The sequence below is a fragment of the Carettochelys insculpta genome, chromosome 7 (assembly GCF_033958435.1).
Source record: "Carettochelys insculpta isolate YL-2023 chromosome 7, ASM3395843v1, whole genome shotgun sequence".
Taxonomy (NCBI): domain Eukaryota; kingdom Metazoa; phylum Chordata; order Testudines; family Carettochelyidae; genus Carettochelys; species Carettochelys insculpta.
The window spans coordinates 3,954,757-3,979,048 of NC_134143.1; the positions used below are offsets into that span (position 1 = coordinate 3,954,757).

Consider the following 24,292-nt stretch of genomic DNA (forward strand, 5'->3'; position numbering starts at 1 on the left):
GCTCCTGACAAACTGAGATTAGGGACATCATTCCTACCCATCCTAGCTAATAAGTATGGATGGACCAAGCCTCCATGAATGCATCTAGTTCTTTTTTGAGCCCTAATAAAATCTTGGCCTTCAGAATATCTTCTGGCAAGCAGTTCCACAGGCCTACTATGAGGTGTGTGAAGAAAAACTTCCTTTTGTTAGTTTTAAAACTTCTTCCTTTTAATTTCATTTGGGCTACGTCTACACGTGAAGCCTACATCGAAATAGCTTATTTCGATGTAGCAACTCGATGAGTAACGTCTACACGTCCTCCAGGGCTGGCAACGTCGATGTTCAACTTCGACGTTGGGCGGCACCACATCGAAACAGGCGCTGCGAGGGAACGTCTACGTGCCAAAGTAGCACACATCGAAATAAGGGTGCCAGGCACAGCTGCAGACAGGGTCACAGGGTGGACTCAACAGCCAGCCGCTCCCTTAAAGGGCCCCTCCCAGACACACTTGCACTAAACAACACAAAATACACAGAGCTGACAACTGGTTGCAGACCCTGTGCCTGCAGCATGGATCCCCAGCTGCAGCAGCAGCAGCCAGAAGACCTGGGCTAAGGGCTGCTGCACACGGTGACCATAGAGCCCCGCATGGGCTGGAGAGAGAGCGTCTCTCAACCCCTCAGCTGATGGTCGCCATGGCGGACCCCGCTATTTCGAAGTTGCGGGACGCGCAACGACTACACGGTCCCTAGTTCGACGTTGAACGTCGAAGTAGGGCACTATTCCTATCCCCTCATGGGGTTAGCGACTTCGACATCTCACTGCCTAACGTCGAAGTTAACTTTGAAATAGCGCCCGGCGTGTGTAGCCGTGACGGGCGCTATTTCGAAGTTAGTGCCGCTACTTCGAAGTAGCGTGCACGTGTAGACACGGCTTTGGTGACCTTTAGTTCTTATGTGATGGGAACATGTAAATAACATTTCCTTATTCATTTTTTCCATGCCTGTCCCGATTTTACAGACCTCTATCATATCCCCCGTTAGTCTCCTCTTTTCTAAAATGCAAAGTCCCTGTTATTTTAATTTCCCTTCAGATGGCACCATTTCGAAACCCCTAATCATTTTTGTTCCCCTTTTCTGAACTTTTTCCAGTGCCAGGGTATCTCTTTTGAGATGAGATGACCACATCTGTATGGAGTATTCAACTTGTGGGCATACCATGGATTTATATATAGGTAATAAGGATAGAGAATAAGACAAATTCCTACCATTCTGTTTGCTTTTTTGACTGCTGTAGCACATTGAGTGGATGTTTTCAGAGAAGTATCCACAATGACTTCAAGAGCTCTCTTTTCAATGGTTATGGCCAAATTAATCCCCATCATTCATATGGGTAGTGGGGATTATTTTTTCCAAATGCATTACTTTGAATTTGTCAACATTAGACATTCATTTGGCATTTTGTTGCGCAGTAACCTGGTTTTGTGAGATCCTTTTGCAGCTCTCCACAGTCTACTTTGTTCGAAACCGTCTTGAGCAGTTTAGTATTATCAGCAGACTTTGCCTCCACACTGTTTACTCCTTTCTCCAGATCATTTATAAATCTGTTGCACCGGATTGGTCCCAGTACAGACCCATGGGGAATACCACTGGTCACCTCTTGACATTCTGAAAACTGACCATTTATTTCCTGACCTATAGCCAGTTATCAGTCCATTATCAATTCTTGAAGAGTTCACTGAAGCCAGGGGTGGGCAAACTTTATTTTGTTGTGACCCCTTTTCGGTCCTGCAATTAACCAGTCCCCCTGCCTTTCCCCAACCCACGGGAGGACCACAGGAAGGGATGCAGGAGGTGGGATGCTCAAGAAGGGGACACTGGCGCTCAGGCAACCGCTAGCTCTGCATGTGCTTGGCAGTCACTCCTGACGCAGCCTCCACCACCACCCCTGGCCATGCTGACACTGTGAGGCCCCTCTGAGTATTCCAACTGGCCCGGCAGCAGGAGGGCCATAGAACTGTAATCTGTTTCTGTCCACCCCTCTCAAGATTGATAAGTGGTCACTTGTTCGCTCTCAGCTCTCCCACTAGTGCTTTTCACTTTCTTTGGTCACACCTTGCTCCATTTACATGGGAAGCCCATTCCAACAGGTGGAACTGCATTCCTGAATCTGGAAGAGGTGTGGCTTAGGCACTGCTCACCAAATATACATTAAGAGCATATTGCAGCACATATCCACAAAGTCCTTTGTGAGAGAGTGTACCCGCATCAGGCCAGAATATTAACAAGCCAAGGGTTACCAGCTTTCCAATGACCTCTTTCAGATGGTGAATTGGGCATACGCAGAGTATGCCAGGCTTGACGAGTTGTTGACCCAGAAAAGTGAACCATCCATGAGGCTTTGTGTCACCACTGGCCTCAGAATGCTGCCACTGATGCTAATGGGAGTTTTCCCACTACACTGATGGGAAGAGAGTTAGACTTAGGGTAAGTGCTTATGCGAATCCATCCTGGAACTCCAGCCATAGCTCAGTTCTTTAGCGCCTGCCAGGAGCCAGTGGTGTACCCCCCTCTCCACCTGCTTCCCTACATTCAAACCAGGCAGCACTGCAAGGTAGGTGTTGGCATGGCAGGAGCCAGAGAAGCTGGGCCACAGCACAAAGCGTTCCAGTGTTTCTGTTACCCGCTGGTGCTCTCTGCAGCTGCTCTGCCTTGTGCCAGGGGATGGTTCAGCCCCAGCAGGCCCCAGGATATGATGAATTGGAGAGTGAAGCCATTTACAACCCTTCCCAGATGTGCCAATCGCTTGCTGGCATGACTCTGTGGTGCCAGATAAAGTTCAGATATCATTTACGGAGCCCTTCACTAGACGGACAGTCAGAACATCTGAAGAGACTAGAGTGAAGGGAGGAAATTCCTTATTAAACAGCATCATCCTATTTTAATAAATGGTCTAATACAGCGGTTTTCAACATTTTGTAATTCACAGCCCCCTAAAATTTTCAAACAGAGCTGCAGACATCAGGCTGAGAACCACTTGTCTAACTTGATTCAATGAGTACACCATCAGGTCTAGGTCCGGATTCATTTAACAAGGCTCAGCTACTCAATTGCTTATGCATTTCAGTTCAACACTTCCGTACTCTCATATTAATTTTTGTCACTACAGTTTGATCTCCTAAAACAGCCATCAAGCAGACAGCACATCTTCCAACACCACTATAGGCAGCAGTAACTAAACACCTTGAATGAGCATAGACCTGGAGCAAAGGTTCACATGCAGCCTCCAGAAAAACAAACAAACAACAAAAAAACCCAGAGCAGCCAAGTTAAAGAAACACGGGAGTTTTGCACTGTTTCCAAGGTAAAGCACAACAGGCTGACCCTGGTTGAAATAACACTTATTTATACAGTGCCTGTCCGGCAAGTATTTGGGGCACTGTTCTGCAAAAATCAAAGCTAAGGCAACATCATAAAAATATAATCAAATAAGAACACATCACAAATGCGGCCAGTTTTAGAGCCAAAACAAAAAGCAGTCAAGTAGCACTTTAAAGACTAGCAAAATAATTTATTAGGTGAGCTTTCGTGGGACAGACCCACTTCTTCAGACCATAGCCAGACCAGACCAGACTCAATATTTAAGGCACAGAGAACCAAAAACAGTAAGCAAGGAGGACAAATCAGAAAAAGATAATCAAGGTGAGCAAATCAGAGAGTGAAGGGGTGGGGGGGAAGGTCAAGAATTAGATTGAGCCAAGTATGCAGACGAGCCCCTATAGTGACTCAGAAAGTTCCCATCACGATTTAAACCAGGCACATTAACACATGGTTTAAATCATGATGGCAACTTTCTGAGTCACTATAGGGGCTCGTCTGCGTACTTGGCTCAATCTAATTCTTGACCTTCCCCCCCACCCCTCCACTCTCTGATTTGCTCACCTTGATTATCTTTTTCTGATTTGTCCTCCTTGCTTACTGGTTTTGGTTCTCTGTGCCTTAAATATTGAGTCTGTTCTGGTCTGGCTATGGTCTGAAGGAGTGGGTCTGTCCCACGAAAGCTCACCTAATAAACTATTTTGCTAGTCTTTAAAGTGCTACTTGACTGCTTTTTGTTTTGATAGTGTATAGACTAGCACAGCTTCCTCTCTGTTACTATTCAACATGCAAGGCACAGTTTTAGAATAGGAGAGAAAGGTATCAGAAGGGATTCAGTATAGTGCCAGACGCCATTCAAAAAGCTTTTAAAGACAGACAAGATTAAGGAGCTCTTTAAAACTAGAGAGACATAGTTATTGCCATTTATAAATTGTATGAACAGTAAGAGACAAGACCTGCCCTAAAGAGCCTACAGTCTGACTCTAATTAGACGAGGCTGACAAAAGGTGGGGAGAAAAACAATAAATGGTTTGCCTGGGATTCTCCAGCAGGACAGAGGCAGAGCTGAAAATAAGAGCTGACTGAGGAGATAGCTGCACCATTAGTGATTATCTTTGAAAAGTCAGGAAAGACAGGAGAGATTGCATAGAACTGGAAAAGACAAATATAGTGCCCATCTATAAAAGAGAAAATAAGGACAATCCAGGGCATTACAGACAGTCATCTTCACTTCTCTACTAAGAAAGATAATGTAAAAAATAATTAGGCAATCAACAATCAGCATGGATTTGTCAAGACCAAATCATGTCAAACCAGTGTAATAGCTTTCTTTCATAGAGAAACAAGACTGGTAGAAGTGGGCAGAGGGGCGGGGAAGTGGTAGATGTGATATATCTTGACTTTAGCATGCCTTTTGATATCATCCCACATGGCCTTCTCAGAAACACACTATGAAAACACAAAGTAGATGAAGCTATTGTAAGGGGGACGCATAACTGTTAGGAAAACCATTCCCAGAGATGATATTATATTCCCAGACAATATTTTTTTTTAAATATTGAGTCTGTTCTGGTCTGGCTATGGTCTGAAGAAGTGGGTCTGTCCCACAAAAGCTCACCTAATAAACTATGTTGCTAGTCTTTAAAGTGCTACGTGACTGCTTTTTCTTTTCATTCCCAGAGAGTTATTATCAGTGGTTCATGGTTCAGCTTGAAGGGTGGGGTTCCACAAGGATCAGTTTTGGGTCTATTTCTGTTCAATATTTTCATCAGCAATTGAGACAATGGCATAGAGAGCACACTAATAAATTGGGCGGATGATACCAAGCAGGGAGGTGTTGAAAATGCTTTGGAGGGTAGGGTTACAATTCAAAATGATCTGGACAATCTGCAGAAACGGTCTCAAGTAAATAGGATGAAACTCCATATGGAAAAATGCAGAAGACTCCACTTTGGAAGGAACAATCAGTTGCACACATAAAACCAGGAACTGACTGCCTAGGAAGGAATATGGTGGAAAAGGATCTGGGCGTCATAGTTAAAGTTAAGATTCTGTCATGCTCATTTTTAGTAAGAGTCATGGACAAGTTACAGGCAAGAAAAAAAATTCCTGGAAGCTCATGACCTGTCCCAGACTCCTACTGGAAATAGCTGTGACCAAATGGAGAAGGGGGGTCACACAGCACCCACCACTGATGAGACTGTCCCCAGACACCCACAGTGACTCAGAGCTGCGAGGCCTTTCACCATGGCTCAGAACTCCAGGGCTGGTGCTGCACGAGGGCCCTTTGCCACCCCTGGTAACTGAGGGCCACAGGGGATCACCACTGCCTGCAGTGCCTGGGAGCTCCAGAGTCACCCATGGTGGCTCAGAGCTCCAGGGCCCTCTACAATGGACCTGAAATCCAGGGTTGGCAGGTGGGAGTTGTAAGGGGCCCCTGCCACCTGCAGCAGATGAAAACCAGGGGGCCTCTATTGGCTGACAGCTCCATCCCTTGTGCTCTGGGGCTGACACAGAAAGCGTCCCAGAGGTCTCTAAATGGTAGGGATTCTGTGATTGCTGTGATCTCTGCGACATAATCTTCGCCTGAGTCATAGTGCATTGCAAGCTAAAAGTGAGTCAATAACATGACACTGTTGCAAAAAAACCAAACAGCACTTTGGGACATATTACCAGGAAAGCTGTAAACAAGATATGAACAGTAATTGTTCCGCTGTAAGGCTATATCTACACTAGAGGGTTTTGCTGACAAAACCCAGGGAGCGTCCAGATTCCCAAGATGTTCTGTTGACAGTAAATCACCAGAACAAAGCACTTTTGTCGACAGCCTTATCCCACTCCCCACAAGGAATAACATCGCTGTCGACATACATCTGTTGACAAAAATCCAGTATGTACATTCTGGAGGGCCCTCTGTTGACAGACAGAGCTTCTGGGACACCGGGCTGCCCTGTCTGCTGTGCTTCCAGCTGGCTGTTTTGCCAATAGAGAGGCCAGGCAATCTAGCCACTCTGTCGATAGAGCAGAGCACTCCTGCGATCCGCTTGGCAGTTTGGCTATGATCTGTCAGCAGAAGTTTTGTTAGAAGATATCTGCCAACAAAAAGTTCTATCAACTGATCACTTCAATCTAGACATAGCCTAGGACATGCTGATTAGGCCTTGACCTGAATCCTATGTCCAGCTCTGGGCACCACGTCTTGGAAAAGATGTAGACAAACTGGAGAAAGTCCAGAGAGAGCAACAAAAATGATTAAAGGTCTAGAAAATGTGACCTACAAAGGAGGACTGAAAGAACTGGGTTTGTGTTTTAATTTGGAAACAAAAAGCAGAGGGGACATGATAACAGTTTTCAAGTATCTAAAAGGTTGCTACAAGGAGGAGAAAAAAGGAATGTTCTCCTTTAACAAGACAAGGCGCAATGGGCATAAATTGCAGCAAAGGAGGTGTAGATTGGATATGAGGTGTGTAAGTGCGGGAACAAACTGCCCCAGGGAAGTTGTGGAATTTCCATAATTGGTAAGGTGACTATATTTCCCAAAGAGACAATAGGGCACTCTCGGAAGCTTGCTAGAGGCCCTCCCAATACCTTTGCTAATCACTGGAACCCTCTGTATGTGGGTGTGTGGGTGTGTGTGTGCGCGCGCACGCGCGTGCACATAATGGTTGCATGACTGCTGACTCCCCTACCCCCCCACACGTCCTGCCTGCCCCCTGCAGGGGACTGGCACCTCCATTTGCCCCTCCACACCACACCACACTTTTCTGACAGAAGGGGGCATTTTCCTGTTTGCTCTTGTTACTGATCAAGTCAGCAAAAGCAAACAGAACAAATGCCTCCTTAAGGAGAAAATCAGGATGGCCACGATAGGTCTTAGAAAAGGGACTGCTGCCAGCCAAAACTGGACATACAGTCACCCTCATCACGGGGGATTTTTATGAGCAGTTAGACAAACATTTGCCAGGGAAGGTCCAGATACTATTTAGTCCTATCATGTCTCTGGTGAGGATAAAGAGGGGGAAGTATGATAACATTAATAATAAGCAGCATATAAAACCTGACCTGATGAGTGTGCTAATTCAGGCAAGCCTTGCCAGTCTGTTACCAATAGACAATAATTCTCTGCTTGGGTGTGACAGTCCTTTTGGCATCACCCACGCCACGCACAGGTTCTCATTCACATGCAGAAAGACATAGTCAGGAAGCTGCCAATATGTACCAGAAAAGGTCTAATAATACAGCCAGCCCAGTCAGCATCTGTGCAACAGATCAGCACACAAGATGCTGGCAGCAGAGAATGGCAGGGTATGACTCCTGGAGACAATGTGGCATGGTTTGTCCAAGAACCCTGGTTATATGTAGCAAGATACCGTTACTGCCAGCTGGTCTAAGAGAGAGTAAACTCATGAGTTTCTACCCAACTCTAAGGGCCCTTCTGCAGCTCTATTTTAGCTCAGAGGCTTCTGGAAGAGAGGCATCAACAGCAAACTGGAAAGGCAGGTGAATACATAAAACCTCCCCTTAGATTGATCTTGCCAGTTCACCAGGGCCATGAAAAGAAGGGAAACTTATTATGCCTTTCCAACAAAGCCAAAGCAGCACATGCACCAGGGGCAGCTCTGGCCCTCTGGGTGCAAATGGATGCAACTTCAGCGTGTAACCCCAGAGGCACAGAGACCGCTGACAAGGAAGGGTGAAGTCTCTGCTCTACAGCCTTGTCTTAGAGCCAGCTGGCTTTTAGCTCACATGGTAGAACACTGTGCTTTAGTGCCTAAAGTCGCAGGTTCATTCCATCCTACTGACGACCCGGGTGCGTTGGCCTTACAAATGCTATTACAGGTTCTTCCACCAGCAGTCAGTTTGGCTCAGATGTTTTGTGGAAGGAGAAGAGGGGCAGCGTTCTAACGGCATCATATCAATGAACAGCTTTGTTATTAGAACGCTCAAAAGTCTCATTCTCCTCTCATGCCAGCAGGCTACTGGCTTCAACGAATTAACTCTTGATCTACATCAGTGGCAGAGAAGTTAGAACCACACACATCTCTTCCCACCTCAGGCTCTTTATTCAGGGTCTCTAGGTTTAACTGAAGCTGGACCCATTTCCTCCTCCCTGGAGAGAGACTCAGGCCAGGCTGCCTGAGAAGAGCCTCCACCCAGCTCCTGTAAATCATTGGTCGTGACACGCATCAGAGCACGTCGAGGAAGAGAGCGAGTAAAGCTCTGCTAATACTTGTTTTTCAGCCCAGGCCCCAAAATAGCAACAGATATCTCAAATTCTAAGCTTTCAGCATCTGTTACTTAGGTGTTACAGACATGACAAATGCCACTGCTAATCTATGGGTTAAAATGAGAGGAGGATCACTAACCGAGGCAATGGACAAAAATGCACAATAGGGCTCTGTTTTTATTACATTTTTTCACATGGAATCACAATAGGCACTAATAACAATAAATAAAATGCAACAAAAAAAAAATCTAATGTTTATTCCTGGGGGAATTCTGAGCCAAAAATTGAAAATTATGTGGACAGTATTGTAGAATTCCACACATTTTAGTTGTTAAAATAATACAATATAATCATTCCAGTTTCAATTATTTTGGTAATTTATATAAAAATACTTCTCAGCAAATCTGTCTGTAACAATAGAGACAACAACTACAGGTACAGGACATGCTTTTAGATGAACAGATTCCCTACCAGGCTACTAACACAGAACTGTGTTTACTAACTTGTATAAACCACAGCACAGAACATACTTCCCACCCTGCTCAGAATCAGTGCAAAAGCTTGTTAGGAGTCAGGGGTAGCGGAGGATCTGAGGGTGTGGGAAGTAACTGCTGGTCAGGAGCCTGAGAGGGAGGCTGGCAGGCTGTTGGGCATGGGTGAGAGAGGTGTGGGACATATTCTTTGTGGGGGAGGGATTGTTAGGGAGCCTCCTTCATGCAGAGCCTGACCCCATTCAGTCAGGCACGTCTGTTCTTCTTGCTGTGCAACCCTGCACTTCCCCTCCCACTTGCGCGATGTCCCTGAACCCTCCCTCAGTGAAGAGCCCATTCCCATGTGTTCTTGCACCTCTACTCAGCCACCTACCTTCCATCCTCACATGACCCTGTCCACCCCCATTCAGCCCCAGCTCAGTGCTGTCACCCCACTAGCTCCGGTGCCATCACAAGTCTCCCCCCGCTAGCCCTTCTGAAACCAGTCCATGTGACCCCCCACCAGCAGCTCCATGTGCTCCCCATCCCCCCCCACACATACCATGCCTCCTCACCTAACCCCATAGGCACGTAACCTGGGGACAGATGATGTGGGAAAGGCTGAAGTACTCAATGCCTTTTCTGCCTCAGTCTTCATGGACAAGGTCAGTTCCCAGACTATGGCACTTTGCAATGCACTGTGGGAAGGAGGTGGGCAGCCCTCGCTGGGGAAAGAACAGGTTAAGAGCTATTTAGAAAAGCTAGATGCACACAAATGTATGGGTCTGGATTTAATTCATCAACGGGTACTGAGGGAATTGGCAGATGTCATTGCAGAGCTTTTGGCTGTTATCCTTGAAAACTCGTGGTGATCAAGAGAGGTCCCAGATAATTGGAAAAGGCAAATGTTGTACCCATCTTTAAGAAAGGAAAGAAAGACAATCCAGGGAACTATAGCCCAGTCAGCCTTACCTCAGTCCCCGGAAAAATCATGGAGGGGATTGTCAAGGAATCCATTTTGAAGCACTTGAAAGAGGGGAAAGTGATCAAGAGTGGTCAACGTGGATTCACCAAGGGCAAGTTGTGCCTGACCAATCTGATTAGCTTCTGTGATGAGGTAACTGGCTCCGTGGACATGGGGAAGTCAATGGATGTGATATACCTTGAGTTTAGCAAAGCTTTTGCTACAGTCTCCCACAACATTCTTGCCCATAAGTTAAGGAAGTATGGATTGGACACATGGACTGTAAGATGGATAGGAAGCTGGCTAGATGGTCTGGCCCAACAGGTAGCGATCAATGGCTCAACGTCTGGTTGGCAGAACAACAAGAAGTCTTGTGGCACCTTATAGACTAATAGATACTTTGGAGCATAAGCTTTCGTGGAAAAAGACCCGCTTCATCAGATGCATGAGTGGGGGGTGATTTCAGAAGGGTATTTAAAGAGTGGGGTCCCAGTAAGAGGGAGGGCCAGAGCTGACAAGGTCTATTCAGCAAGGTGGAAATGGCCCAGTATCAACAGTACTTACCAAAAGAGGAAAAAACAAGTCAGATTAGACAGGGGGATGTGAGCCTTTGTCAGAGTCTAATGGGTCACATCCCCCTGTCTGATCTGACTTGTTTTTTCCTCTTTCGGTAAGTACTGTTGATACTGGTCCATTTCCACCTTGCTGAATAGACCTTGTCAGCTCTGGCCCTCCCTCTTACTGGGACCCCACTCTTTAAATACCCTTCTGAAACCACCCCCCAACTCATTCATCTGATGAAGCGGGTCTTTGCCCATGAAAGCTTATGCTTCAAAATATCTGTTAGTCTATAAGGTGCCACAAGACTTCTTGTTGTTCTTGAAGCTGCAGACTAACACAGCTACCTCTCTGATACTTGTCTGGTTGGCAGTCAGTTTCAAGTGGGGTGCCCCAAGGATCGATTCTAGGGCTGGTATTGTTCAACATCTTTATTAATGACTTGGATGAAGGATGGATCGCTCCCTCAGCAAATTTGAGGATGACACTACACTAGGGGGACAGGTAGATACACTGGAGGGAAAGGATAGGATCTAGAGTGACCTAGACAAATTGGAGGACTGGGCCAAAAGAAATCTAATGAGGTTCAACAAGGATAAGTGCAGAGTCCTGCATGTGGGACAGAAGAATCCCAAGCACTGTTACAAGCTGGGGACTGACTGGCTAAGTAGCAGTGCAGCAGAAAAGGACCTGGGGATCACAGTAAATGAGAGGCTGGATATGAATCAACGGTGTGCCCTTGTAGTCAAGAATGCTTATGGCATATTGGGGTGCATTCAGAAAAGCATTTCCAGCAGATCTAGAAAAGTTATTATTCCCCCAACTCAGCACTGGTAAGGCCTCATCTTGTAGTATTGTATCCAGTTCTGAGCTCCCCCAGTATAGAAAGGATGTTGACACACTGAAGTGGGTTCAGTGGAGGGCAATGAAAATGATTAGGGGCACTTGACCTATGAGGAGAGGCTGAGGGACTTGAGCTTATTTAGTTTGAGGAAGAGATGAGTGAGGGGCGATTTGATAGCAAACTTCAACCTCCTGAAGGGAGAGCTCTAAAAAGGATGGAGAGAGGCTGTTCTCAGTAGTGACGGATGGCAGAACAAGGACCCTGACGTTATAGAAGGAGAGGTGTAGGTTGGATATTAGGAAAAACTATTTCACCAGGAGCGTGATGAAGCACCGGAATGCATTGCCTAGAGAGGTGGTGGATTCTCCATCCTTAGGGGTTTTTAAGTCCTGGCTTGGCAAGGTCCTGGCTGGGATGATTCAACTGGGGTTCATTCTGCTTCAGGCAGGGGGCAGGACTAGATGACCTCCTGAGGTCCCTTCCAGCCCTAGGGTTCTATGATTCTATGACCCAGCAAAGAACGACCTTGAGCGGATCACTGTGGATTCTATGTCATCGTGAGGAATGCAGCATTTCCCCGTCCTCCTTCTCTGTGGCTGTGTCTACACTACAGCATAAAGTCAACCTTAAGGCACTTCACTTGATTTTACAATGTGACTTCACTGCAAATCCAACTAAGTCAATTTTAAGGGCCACTAAGGTTGACTTTCTCACCTTGATCCTCCTATGCAGCGTAATGCCAAGTTCGAATTTAAAAGGTTGAACTAATGCTATCATGGGAACAGTGTTACTTTTTTACCTCTGCTGCTCTCCAGCTGTGCAGGAAGTACGAAACAGGAAGACCGGCAATTTGAATTCATTTTCTTTCTGGCCTGTGTGGTGATTCCATCTAGCCATGAAAGAGAGCCCCAGAATAGAGCCATCAGGAGAGCCAGGATCTCATTTCAGCTGGCAGGCTAGCGCCCACCCCACCACATCATGCAGCTTGGCTGCAGGGACCAGAAGGCAGATAGTGTTACGCTCTGCCCTGCCTGGGGTGCAGACTTCTTCCCTGCGCAGGATTTAATAGGAGAGGCTTAGAAACTTCTTTTCTGTGCTTCACATTTGTACAGGGCAGCCCCCACTCACCCACACCACTGCAGCGCGGACCATGCTTTCAGACAGCTGCATGTCCTGCCCTGTGTGGAGTGAAGGCGTCTTCCCTGCAAGAAGCTAGTTTGCTCACTTCATGTTTTCTGGGCAGGGCTCACCAAGCACTGGGGGCTGGCGGGGGAAATTTTTTGGGGGAGCTGGCCCCTCAGAGGGCAGCAGGTATTTTCAGGGCTGGCCCCCTGACTAGACACATAACTGACTGAACCATGTCAATAAGTTACTCAGCTGGCCCCTGCAGCTGAGTTTTTCAGGGGCTGGCCCCTCACAGGAAAACATGTGCTGGGGGTCTGGCCCCTGGCAAATGATATTTTCGGGGGGCTGGCAGCACATGCCAGTACTTTCCCTTCCCAAAGCGTGTGGCTTGGGGGAGACACAGTCCCACTAGTGATCTGTTTGTTGTGTTTTCACCAGGTTGGGGCAGTGGGGAGTAGCTCAGCAACTTGTTGATATGGCACAGTGCTCCCTGAGCTCATTTGCTTCAGCTTCTGAAGCCCACCACCTGTTTGGTTTTCTTTCCCCTGGGATTCCCTACTTTTCTTCCTCTTCTTGAGAATAATACAAAGCCTTTCCCTAGTCGCGTGGAGCCTGGTTTCCACTTGGCCATCACTGGTACAGTTAGCTGGGTGCTGATTTGGGTACTTCACCTTCTGAAGCCCACCTGTTTGGTATATTTTCCCCTGGGATTACCTACTCTTCCTTCTATGCTTGAGAATAATATGAAGAATTTTCTGGTCACATGGAGCCAATTTGTTCCACTGGGACATCATGGGCTTCAGCTTCTGAAGCCTACCTGTTTGGTGTGTTTTCACTGTGGGAAAAGTAGTTGAGCGACCTATTGACATAGTCAGGTTATTTTTTAAAGTGCCTGGAATGGATGCTTAAAAACTCTTTTTTTGGGGGGCGGGGGTGTAATGTGGATGAATCAAACAATTTCTCTCACTGGGGAAAGAGATTTCAAAAAAATGGGCATTTGTTTTCAACAGGAGGGGAATGAGGGCAATGCATTGAGGGAAGATAACATCACACACTGAAAACCTCTTGAGGGGCACTTTTTCCCATAATGCACTAGCAAGAAAACTCAGAATACCATAAGGCTGAGGGAACTGTGGGATAGGTTCCCACAATAGGTTCCCACAACAAGAGTCAAACTTTGGCCATTTAGTGGGGCGCACGACATGGACTTTATGGGCAGTTGTGGAAACAACTTCAATGTTATAAAACCCAGTGTTACAAAGTCAACTTTCATTATTTCATTGTGTAGACGTAGCCTGTAGCTGGCTGCTCCAGCCTGAGAGCCATTAGCACCACACCATGCCTGGTGGGTGACAGGTGTAATTGCAGCACCTCTCCCATAGAATGTATTAACTGCAGGCAAAAAAAACCAAAAAACCAAAAAACCAAAAACCTGTTGGTGCAGGGGTGTGTCAGGAATTCTGTGTAGACTTTCCCCAAGAATAAACATGTGGGATCGGGCTCACTGACTTGATTCCTAGCAGGCTGTGCTCAATAAAACTGTCAAAGGGGAAAACTGAGGGGAAGTGCAGGAGACACAAAACAGTGAATGGCAACAAGACAAAGTACGCCACCGCTACTGATGAGCTGCACGCTCAGAGTGAGAGTGCTCCAGTTAAAAATGAATGTTATGCCACTGCCATTTGGGACAGCATTTGCCATAGTACAGAGGTTCTTGGTGTGTGGAGGTCACACATTGCTATCAGGTGGTTACAAGTATCCCGCTCTCACTAGATTGCTACACAGCAAGGTTACCCAAGCTCACTCCTGACTGGAAGAGAAGCAATTCTGGGGATGAGAAGGTGCCAACATGAAAATGGCTGAGGACGATTGCCATGTGTAGTGTATCAGACCATTACTGCACCACATACACTCTTCTGCCTCCAGCAATAATCCATATCTGATACTACAAAGGGCAAGGACAACATTTCTACCTGACTACAGCAGTGACCTTTTAAGCCCTGGAGCATTACCATGGATACCTTATTTCAACTAGCCACAACTGTGGATGTTCTTAAACAAAAACTGGTGGTTTAAATTTAGCCACACAGCACCACTCCAATATGAATATAAGTTATCAGGGCTAAAAATGTGGCTAACATATTCAGTCTGAAAAGGGATGGAGGTGGGGAGAGGAAGAATGCAAAACAGCTCAGACACAGGTCTTTCAACTTTGATGTTATAGCAATTTTTCTCCTTCTAGACCACTATGCAATACCCATCTTTTTCTAGCACTAACAGTTCTCTTATTTGCACACTTCAGGAGGAGAAGAGGCCCCTTAATTTCCAACAGTTCTCTCTGAAAAAGGGATTCAGAGCCTTTGCCAAGAATAAGAGGAAAAATCAAAGCCAACAACAAGAGGGAAAATATGCATAAGATGCACTGGCATTTGCTTAAACAGAAAAGCTGGGGTAAATTGTCAGTTTCACTTACCATATTTTCAGACTGCACTGCTGGCAAAGGGGACCTTAAAAGAAAAGAAAGAGCTTGTGACGTGCTTATGACACACCCCAAAAGCAATAGTAGTAGTGGTTCTTCAGTTATTCACCACAAACGGATGGAAATGAGAAAAAAAACCAGAACAATGTCATAAAACAGGTTATTCACTTGAGTGCAGAGTCAATGGCATTTATCAGGCAGATGTACCACTGCCTTACTAATTAAACCACAACATTCTGGGCAGAGAAACAAATTAGGGAAATACAACCTAGATGGAGCCACTATAACGTGGGTTTACAACTGGTTGGACAAGCATTCCCAGAGAGTCATCATCAATGGCTCACAGTCATGAAAGAATTGGTTTTGCAACCAGTTCTGTTCAGTATTTTCATCAATGATTTAGATTATGGCATAGAGAGCACACGTATAAAATCTGGCAATGATCCCAAGGTGGGAGAGGTTGCAAGTGCTTTGTATATGGACAAACTGGAGAAATGGCATGAAGTAAACTGGATGAAAGTCAGTGAGGACAAAGCGAATTACTTCTCTTAGGAAGGAACAGGAAGTTTCACACATACAATATTGAAAGTGACTCTCTAGGAAGGAGTACTGCAGAAAGAGATTTAGGGGCTATAGTGGGCCACAAGCTAAATATGAGTCAGCGGTGTGATGCTGTTACAAAAATCAAACATCATTCCGGGATGCATTAACAGGAGTGTTGTGAGCAAGACACGAGAAGTCATTCTTCCGTTCTACTCTGCGCTTGATAAGGCTTCAACAGGAGTACTGGGTGCAGTCCTGGGCACCACATTTCAGGAAAGATGTGGAGAAATTGGAGAAGGTCCAGAGAAGAGCAACAAAAATTATATTAAAGATCTAGAAAACATGACCTTTCAGCGAAGATTGAAAGAATTGGGTTTGTTTAGTCTTGAAAAGTGAAGGAGGTCAGATTCAGTACACCTTGGTTTACTCTTGACAATTAAGTAAGCTATCATCAACGGTCATGATGTTATCATCAGTCTTGCCATATATGGTGCGTTTGTTAAAACCCAGCTCCTGGGTTCATGTGACTGCATCAGAATCTCATCTTTGCTCATGATTGCAGAGAAAAGCTTGAGCACATATCAAAGATACAAAAAACAGACAGTAAATAGAAGGAATAAATACCAAGTGTATATTCTGAAAAAAATCTAAATTTTCAGGAGCTTGCCTCATGATTCTTAAACACTTGGGGATGCCACTATTGTATCCTTCAGCATATCTGTTGGTTTTGCATGGATCTTCCATGTACTTTGCATGTGCACAAACGGTCTGATTTTGGTCTCACTACAAATGTCCAACATCCTTATAATTCCAGCCAAGCGTTCATGGTCCTCTCCTTGTTTATAATTTAGCATAACATGGAGCCTTCGTTCCACAATGGTTTTCAATTTTCTCCTCAATTTATCATGCACTCTGAACTCAGAGTTTGTCTTACAAACCAGTTTTCCTTTTTTGAGCTCTGAAAGATTCCCCAAATATGGTTATCAAATATCTGAGAGATGAAGAGGCCTCACAGATATTCAAAAGCCAAATAAACTATAAACATTTCAGACGTGTAATAAATAAAGAACTGAAAGCAAGATAAAACAAATTAAATATTCTGAGCAGTAACAAGAGTAACAGAGAGCCCTTAAAGTGTCTTACAAAACAGTCAAATATGGCTGGGGAATTCTGAAAGGAAACACTTGTGAAGATTACAGCAACGATGACTCAGAGACAGAATTAGCCAGAACATCACATGATTTGTAAAATACTTCTGAGGTGATGTGTTTCCATATTTCAGATTTTAAGATGAGGAAATCTGATATGGAGAGTTTGTTATAAAAAACAGTGCCTAAGTTAGCTGGCGCTAAAGTTCCAGCTCAAAACTGGCGTGATTCCCACACAGAGCTGTTTGAAATTGCAACTTTGCCAGCTGACATCTTTGTGAGTGTTAGTGTATTTGATGCAGGGCAAAATTTTGTCACTTCCATTGGGGCAGTGCTACTCCAGATAAGGGTCAGGAGAGAGAATCCTCTGCCAGCCCAGTTTCCCTTCAGACTGAAAACTAAAAGGGGAGAGAAACCAGAACCTGATGGCTGCACAGCATGTACTTGAATTGCTGTGGTGCACCCACAATCATGGGATCTTGGATGGTCCTTTGATTTCCTTTGCCTAAGCAAATAGGACAAACCCAGAAAGAACATCTTTTGCTTCCTGGATCTTTTATCTCACATTGGTGGCAGCTGGAAGACTCTCTATCAAGCCACTAAGCAAAGCCATGGGAACTGGAAATGAATCGCGTAGCTGCAATGGTTCCCTGAAGTCACCACAATCTGACCCAAAGCAGCTAAGGACAAGGACAATGTTGGTAGAAAGGAAGAAATCAAAAGAAAATAAAGATGGTTCCTGGGTAACAATCCATTGGCATCAGTGCAGTTTCAGATGCCAGACCACATCAGTGACTGTGGAAGGGACAGCTACTGGCAGAGAGAAGGTTAATCTCAGCCCTTACTAACAGTCAGCCATCCCTGCATTCTGCTTGCAGGGCTGTGCAGACCAGTTGGTGGTCCATGCTGGGAGGTTGGTAGATCTTCTAACACCAGCAACAAGGTCTGTTGAGGGGCGGGTCAGGTAGCAAATGCCTGTCCTCTCTCTGCTTAGACTGAAGCAAAGAATTTGCTCTTGGCATTGATGGTAACCCTTTTATACATGGCTACAGCCCCCCATTCCTCCTCCATCCGTCCAGGCAATACCAGGTTTTTAAGAAATTACAGAATGGCTGAGCGCTACCACTGTGTTTCACAAGGCTGCTCAAACAAGGTTCTTTTTGTAGTGAATACTGGAAACTTCACTTGACTTTGGGACCTAAAGACACAGTTGGTCTTCAGTTTCCTTAATAAATAAATTCCATTTCAGGTGCTCAAATCCAGGCATGCTCTGTTCTTTCCTTTAGCAGTCAGCCCCTACCACGCCCATCCCTAGGGCCAGAACCTCAGTGCGGGTAAGGCTGCACAGCTCCACCTCTGAGCTCCAATCTGCACGTTCAAAACTATACAATTAAGCCTCAATATGGCTCTTAATTGGCTCACATTCTACAGAAATAACTTCCACTCAATGAAAATTCACATGTCCCCGTCAGCTACACTGAATGGCCTCAGACACCCTGACTGAGCACCCTAATTTCCAATGGATAATAACTTCTCTCTTTTGCAGTGCTTTTCTTACATCTTTGTATTGCCACTCCAGGACATCTGAGGAAGTGGGTTTTACCCATGAAAGCGGATGCACTAATAAACCTGTTAGCCTCTAAGGTGCTACAGGACTCCTCGCTGTTTTGACAGATAACAGAACGGTCTCAACATTTGTGAGGGCTCTGTGTTGGGAACCTTTGTGAATGTTGAATTTCATGAATATGGCAGCTGCTGCCACCTGGTGCCCAGCTGCTGCCACTCCTGCCCAGCGCCCAGGGGAAGAGGCAGCTGCCAGAGCTCCCTGCCTGGGGCCCCGGGGAAGCGGCGGCTGCCAGTGCGTCCTGCCCAGAGCCCTGGGAAGCGTCGGCCGCCGGGGCTCCTGTCCACAGCCCTGGGAAGCGGCGGCCGCTGGCACTCCCTGTCCCAGAGCACCGGGGAAGCGGTTGCTCACAAATAATTGAATTCGCGAACCTTAAGTTCATGAATGTTGAGAGCTTACTGTACAAATGAACATGGCTACCCCCCTCTGTGACTTTTCACCAGGAAGGAAAGAGGTGAGTGGGTACACATTATTCCACTGCCCTCACTGCATCAGCACTTGGGGTGGCACAGCCTTCCCCCCTAACTCTGTGGGTTTGTGTGCCATGGAAGCCAATGCTCTGCCAATTTTGGGGCGGCTTGAATCACTGTGGATTCATACAGTAGCAGTGTGGCACTTCCTGGAGTGCAGAGGGGTGCTTGTCCCTGGCTTCTGTGAGGGAATGAGGGAGATTCTGGCATCCTCTGGCTGGGGGTAGCCTGCCTAAAAGTGAGCTGAGTTTTATCAATATTCTTCAGAAAGCAGAAAGTGAATGTCAATATGAGAGATTTTTTTTTGGTTGGTTGGTTTTTACAGAACACAGTATAGTCACAGAGAGGTAACCACGTTCATCTGTATCGTCACAAAACAAAAAAAGCAGACATGGAGCACTTCAGAGACTAACAGAGTAATTAATTGGGTGATGAGCTTTTGTGCGGAAGACCCTCTTCTTCGATCTTCTTCAGATTATTTTCTTAGTCTTTAAAGTGCTAGAGCACAGTATGCTATGGAAACACATTTTAACATGGATAGTTATTGCATGGAGAGACAGAAGTTGACTATGAATTGCTGGTAACAGTGCTGCTGGCAATTAGTTTGAATTGCCATGCAAATTGTTAGCAGCAGGCCATAAGCATAAGCAGACAGAGGATCTGTTAAGACAATAGCTGTGGAAGTTAAATGCACCATTACCTATAGAGCTAGCTGCCGGTGCTAAATGTCATAACTACACAACTGGGATGGTGGGAATGCTGTTTATCACAGGGGTTACTTGACATCTCAATTGATCTCCCCAAAGAAGACTTTTAGTAACCCCAAACTCCTCTCCCTTCCATCAACAAGTCACTTTTGATTTTAGACATTGCTAACACTACTTAGGCCAGGTCTATACTAGGAGGTAAAAATCAATTTTAAAACAAATCCAGCTACAAGGATTGCACAGCAGGACTCAACATATCTAAAAGTGATTTTTGCTGCTTTTGTACCCTTACTTTCCCTATGGGATGGTGATGAAGATCCAGAACAGCCGTCTTACATCAGTCAATCCCCAGCAACGGCAGCATGAAAAAGTGAGGAGGAAACATCAGGACCAAAATACTTAGCCTTATTTAGTCTCAACGAAAGCTGGAGCATTTCACTGTGATTTACTGTCACACCGCCACCTCTGGAGTAGTCACAGAAATTAAGTGAAACAATGCAGACCTAAATAATGAGGAGCAGCTCTGAAAAAGACCATCATAGCAAATACCACTAAAAATGGCACATCTGACTACATTAGCAATAGCAAACCATCTGTGCTTCTCATTGTGAAGCTGACGATAATAGTGACACTTTGCATTTCTGTAGAATGGGCCAGATTCCCAAATCCAAGCCATTCTTTTTAGGTGACAAATCTGAGGAAACAGCCAAGATTGAGGTGTCAGTAAGGTGGTTTTGGAACAAATTGATCAATTAAACAGTAATAAGTCACCAGAACTAGGTGGTATCAACACAAGGTTTCTGAAGGAAGTCAAGTGTGAAATTGCAGGACTACACAATACCGTCTGTAACCGATCATCTAATCAGCTGCTGTACCAAATGACTGGAGGATAGCTAATATGATGCCAGTTTTTAAAAAGGTCCAGATGTGATCCTGGCAATTACAGGCTGACGAGCCCGACTTCAGTACTGGGCAAACAGTTTGAAACTACAGTAAAGAACAATATTGTCTGACACACAGATAAATATAATTTGTTGGGGAAGAGCAACATGGTTTCTGTAAAGGCAAATCATGCCTCACCATACCAGAAGACAGGGCTGGACAGAATGGGCAGCAGAGGGGGGGCCAATGCTGAGGGTTCTGCACCTTGCCTCACTGGCAGGGGCAGTAGCACACAGGAAAAGGAGCAGTACGCTGGCAACTCCTTCAGCTACCATACTGTTCCCAGATCTGCCCCATTCCCAGCCCTGTTCTCCAGAGAGGAAGCCCCATGAAGCTGGGGGCGGTATGGTGTCTTTCCGATATGCCACGTTGACTATAAATAGCTGATACAGCATATTGGACATTGTCAGCCACTTTCTTGCTAGTATGTCATACCAGGGTGTACTAGCTTACTTTCACCTCTGGTTAATTCCCAGGCAGACCTCACAGAGCCACAAAAGTACCTCTCAAACCTGGGTGACTGGGCAACAAAATTGCAGATGAAATTTAATGTTGATAAATGCAAAGTAAAACATAATCCCAACTCTACATATAAAATAATGGGTGCTAAATTAGCTGTTCTCTCTCAAGAAAGAGACTTCGAGTCATTGTAGATAGTTCTCTGAAAATATCCACTCATTGTGAAATGGCAGGCAAAAAAAGTGAACAGAATGGTGGGAATCAGTAATAAAGGGATAGCTAATAAGACAGAAAATATTTATATTTATATATATTTATATAGTTTATAATATTTATAATATTTATATATTTATAATATATATATATATATAATGATATATATATATTATATATATAAAATATATATCATAATATTTATAATATTTATATAGTTTTACCACTATATAAATCCACAGCACATGCACATCTGAAATACTGTGTGCAGATGTGGTCACCTCATCCCAAAGCAGATATATTGGAATTGGAAAAGGTTCAGAAAAGGGCAACAAAAATTATTAGTGTTATGGAATGGTCACCATATGAGGAGAGATTAATAAAACTGGGGACATTTCAGCTTGGAAAAGAAAACTCGGGGAGTGAGTATGAATGAGGTCTATACAATCATGACTGTTGTGGAGAAAGTAGATAAGGAAATACTCATAATACAAGAACTTGGGGTCTCTGTATGAAATTAATGAGCAGCAGGTTTAAAATATACAAAAGGAAGTACTTAACTCAACACACAATCAATCTTTGGAACTCCTTGCCAAAGAGAATTGTGAAAGCCAAGTCTATAACAGGATTCCAAAAGGAACTAGATAAATTCATGGAGGACAAGTCCATCAATGGCTGTCCACAATAAGATGGCTGGGGATGGTGTCCCTAGCCTCTGATTGTCAGAGAAGCCAGGAATGGGTGACAAGAGACAGCTCACTTGATGATGACCTGTTTTGTTCATTTCCTCTCAGGCACCTGTGAAATATGTGAGTGTTATCCTCATTTTATTGATGGGGGAACAGGGATGAAGCATTACAGTGACATGTCCAAAAGTTTCACAGCAATTCATTGGCAGAGCTGTGAGTTGGACCCAGTTCACAGTCATTTACTCTACACTAAATCATGCCACAACCATTAAGCAGTAAAGGAATTCTGTACAGTTAGTGAACCCTTTAGGGATTTTGTTTCTCTATGGACCCTACACAGCTTTGGGTTCCATATGCACAATCTGAACCTTAGAAGCAAATTACCATGCTGAGAGAGTAAAAGTTAGTTTCCCTTCAATTAAGGCACTCTCTCAACAGGCCTGGAAAAAGTGTGTTTATACGCATGATAAAGGGACTGGCTCCACTAAATCATTAGCTTGAACCTAGTCCAGGAGTAATCAAGAGTTGTCCACAGGTAATGGACATTTTGTGTTCCACTCCCACATGAATAAGTCAGTTATGTCAATCCAATTTCCTGCGGAAAAGAATCCAAGCCACATACACATAAAACACTTTCCATCAAACCAGTCCCAGGCAGAGATACTAGGGCCTGAGACTTGGAAACAACTTGCTTAGAAAGGGGTGTGCCAGGTCAGAGTGAAGCAGCCATGAAGAAAAACGGACTGCGGGGAAGCTGGCACTACCACCTCCTGTATGGAACCAGGGACTCAAGAACTTCATTCTCCCAGCCAATCAGACACCTTAGCCAGCACTAAAGGGAAAGAAATAGCATGTCACGGAATCTCACAATCACACTCTTTTTCAATCAAATGAATAAACACAGAATTCCAGCTCTGGTGGAAAGGCAGGACAGTGGGTCTCTCTCCAGACAGCATTTGCTAGCCCCTAGATGCAGGCATATAATTGCCTTCTTCTCCACAGGAAAGCATGCTTTGTTGGAAAACAAAAAAGTTAGCCTTCAAATCTGCAAACCACTTAAGTACATGCTTCACTCCATGTACACAACTGGATCGGCCCAAAAAAGCCAAGAACAGAACACCACTGGTCATCACCTACAGCCCCCAACTCAGACCACTGCAACGAATTATTAAAGACCTACAACCTATTCTTAATCAGGATGCTACACTCCAGAAGGCCCTGAGTGACATGCCTGTTCTCTCCTCCAGACAACCTCCCAACCTCATGAGGATCCTCACTAACAGCCACAGTCTATACCCCAGGAACACCAGTCCTGGAACCTTTCCCTGCAACAAAGCCCGCTGCCGGCTTTGTCCACATATCTTCTCTGGAAATACCATCACTGGACCTAACCAGGTTACTCACAGAATCACAGGCACTTTCTCATGCTCCTCTGCTAACATCATATATGCCATCATGTGCCAACAATGCCCAGGTGCTTTGTATATTGGACAGACTTCTAACTCCCTTAGACAAAGGGTCAATGGGCACAAAACAGACATCAAAACACTCCAGATCCACAAACCAGTTAGTCAACATTTTAATGGAATGGGGCATTCTGTCAATGACCTAAAGGTATGTGTGTTACAGAAAAGGAATTATTGCACCGTTTTGGAAAGAGAAACATCTGAGCTGGCTTTTATATTCAAATTCGGCACATTAACACATGGTTTAAATCGTGATGGTAACTTTCTGAGTCACTATAGGGGCTCGTCTGCATACTTGGCTCAACGTAATTCTTGACCTTCCCCATCACCCCTCCACTCTCTGATTTGCTCACCTTGATTATCTTTTTCTGATTTGTCCTCCTTGCTTACTGGTTTTGGTTCTCTGTGCCTTAAATATTGAGTCTGTTCTGGTCTGGCTATGGTCTGAAGAAGTGGGTCTGTCTCACGAAAGCTCACCTAATAAACCATTTTGCTAGCCTTTAAAGTGCTACTTGACTGCTTTTTGTTTTGATAGACCACTCAAAGGTGTGCCCTGAGTGTCTGGCGCTTTTTTGATATCATACACTGATGATACATATTTTCTGTTATTAAAACCAGATACATTATTACTTCTTCATTGCTATGATGCCTGATTACATTACTTCACTTTGTTTTTTCTGTATATGTTGCTTCTTGGTTTGCCTTTTTTTTTTGTCTGACAATTTTTTAAAGAAAATTTTTATAGGTGCTCCCCATAAAAAATATTATTGTTTGGTGTTCCATGGTCTCAAAAAGTTTAAGAAACACTGGTGCAACTCACTTGAAAATGGGGCTTTGTCTCTTAAGTCACTTGGCCACTTATGCAAGTTTAAGTCAAAGTCTAATACAGACTCAGTCATACTTAATATAGAGAGGTAGGGACAAACTTCCGCCTCATCCTCCAACTTCCTCTCTCATTGACAAACTCAGACTCTGCCTGTCAGCCCTGTAGCTCTCATCTTGGG

At 44.8% G+C, this 24,292-nt stretch overlaps 1 protein-coding gene across 48 annotated transcripts in view; it reads right to left on the reverse strand.

Annotated features, from left to right (window-relative positions):
* Positions 1-24,292, reverse strand: part of SORBS1 (sorbin and SH3 domain containing 1) — a 284,604-nt gene that overhangs the window by 155,107 nt on the left and 105,205 nt on the right. For 44 of the 48 annotated variants that reach the window (XM_074999656.1, XM_074999654.1, XM_074999646.1 and 41 more), the window contains one exon: positions 15,022-15,055. The exons of the other annotated variants lie outside the window; for them this stretch is intronic. The gene's annotated coding sequence lies outside the window, so the exon portion shown is untranslated. The remainder of the gene's footprint in view (positions 1-15,021; positions 15,056-24,292) is intronic. 48 annotated transcript variants of the gene reach the window in all.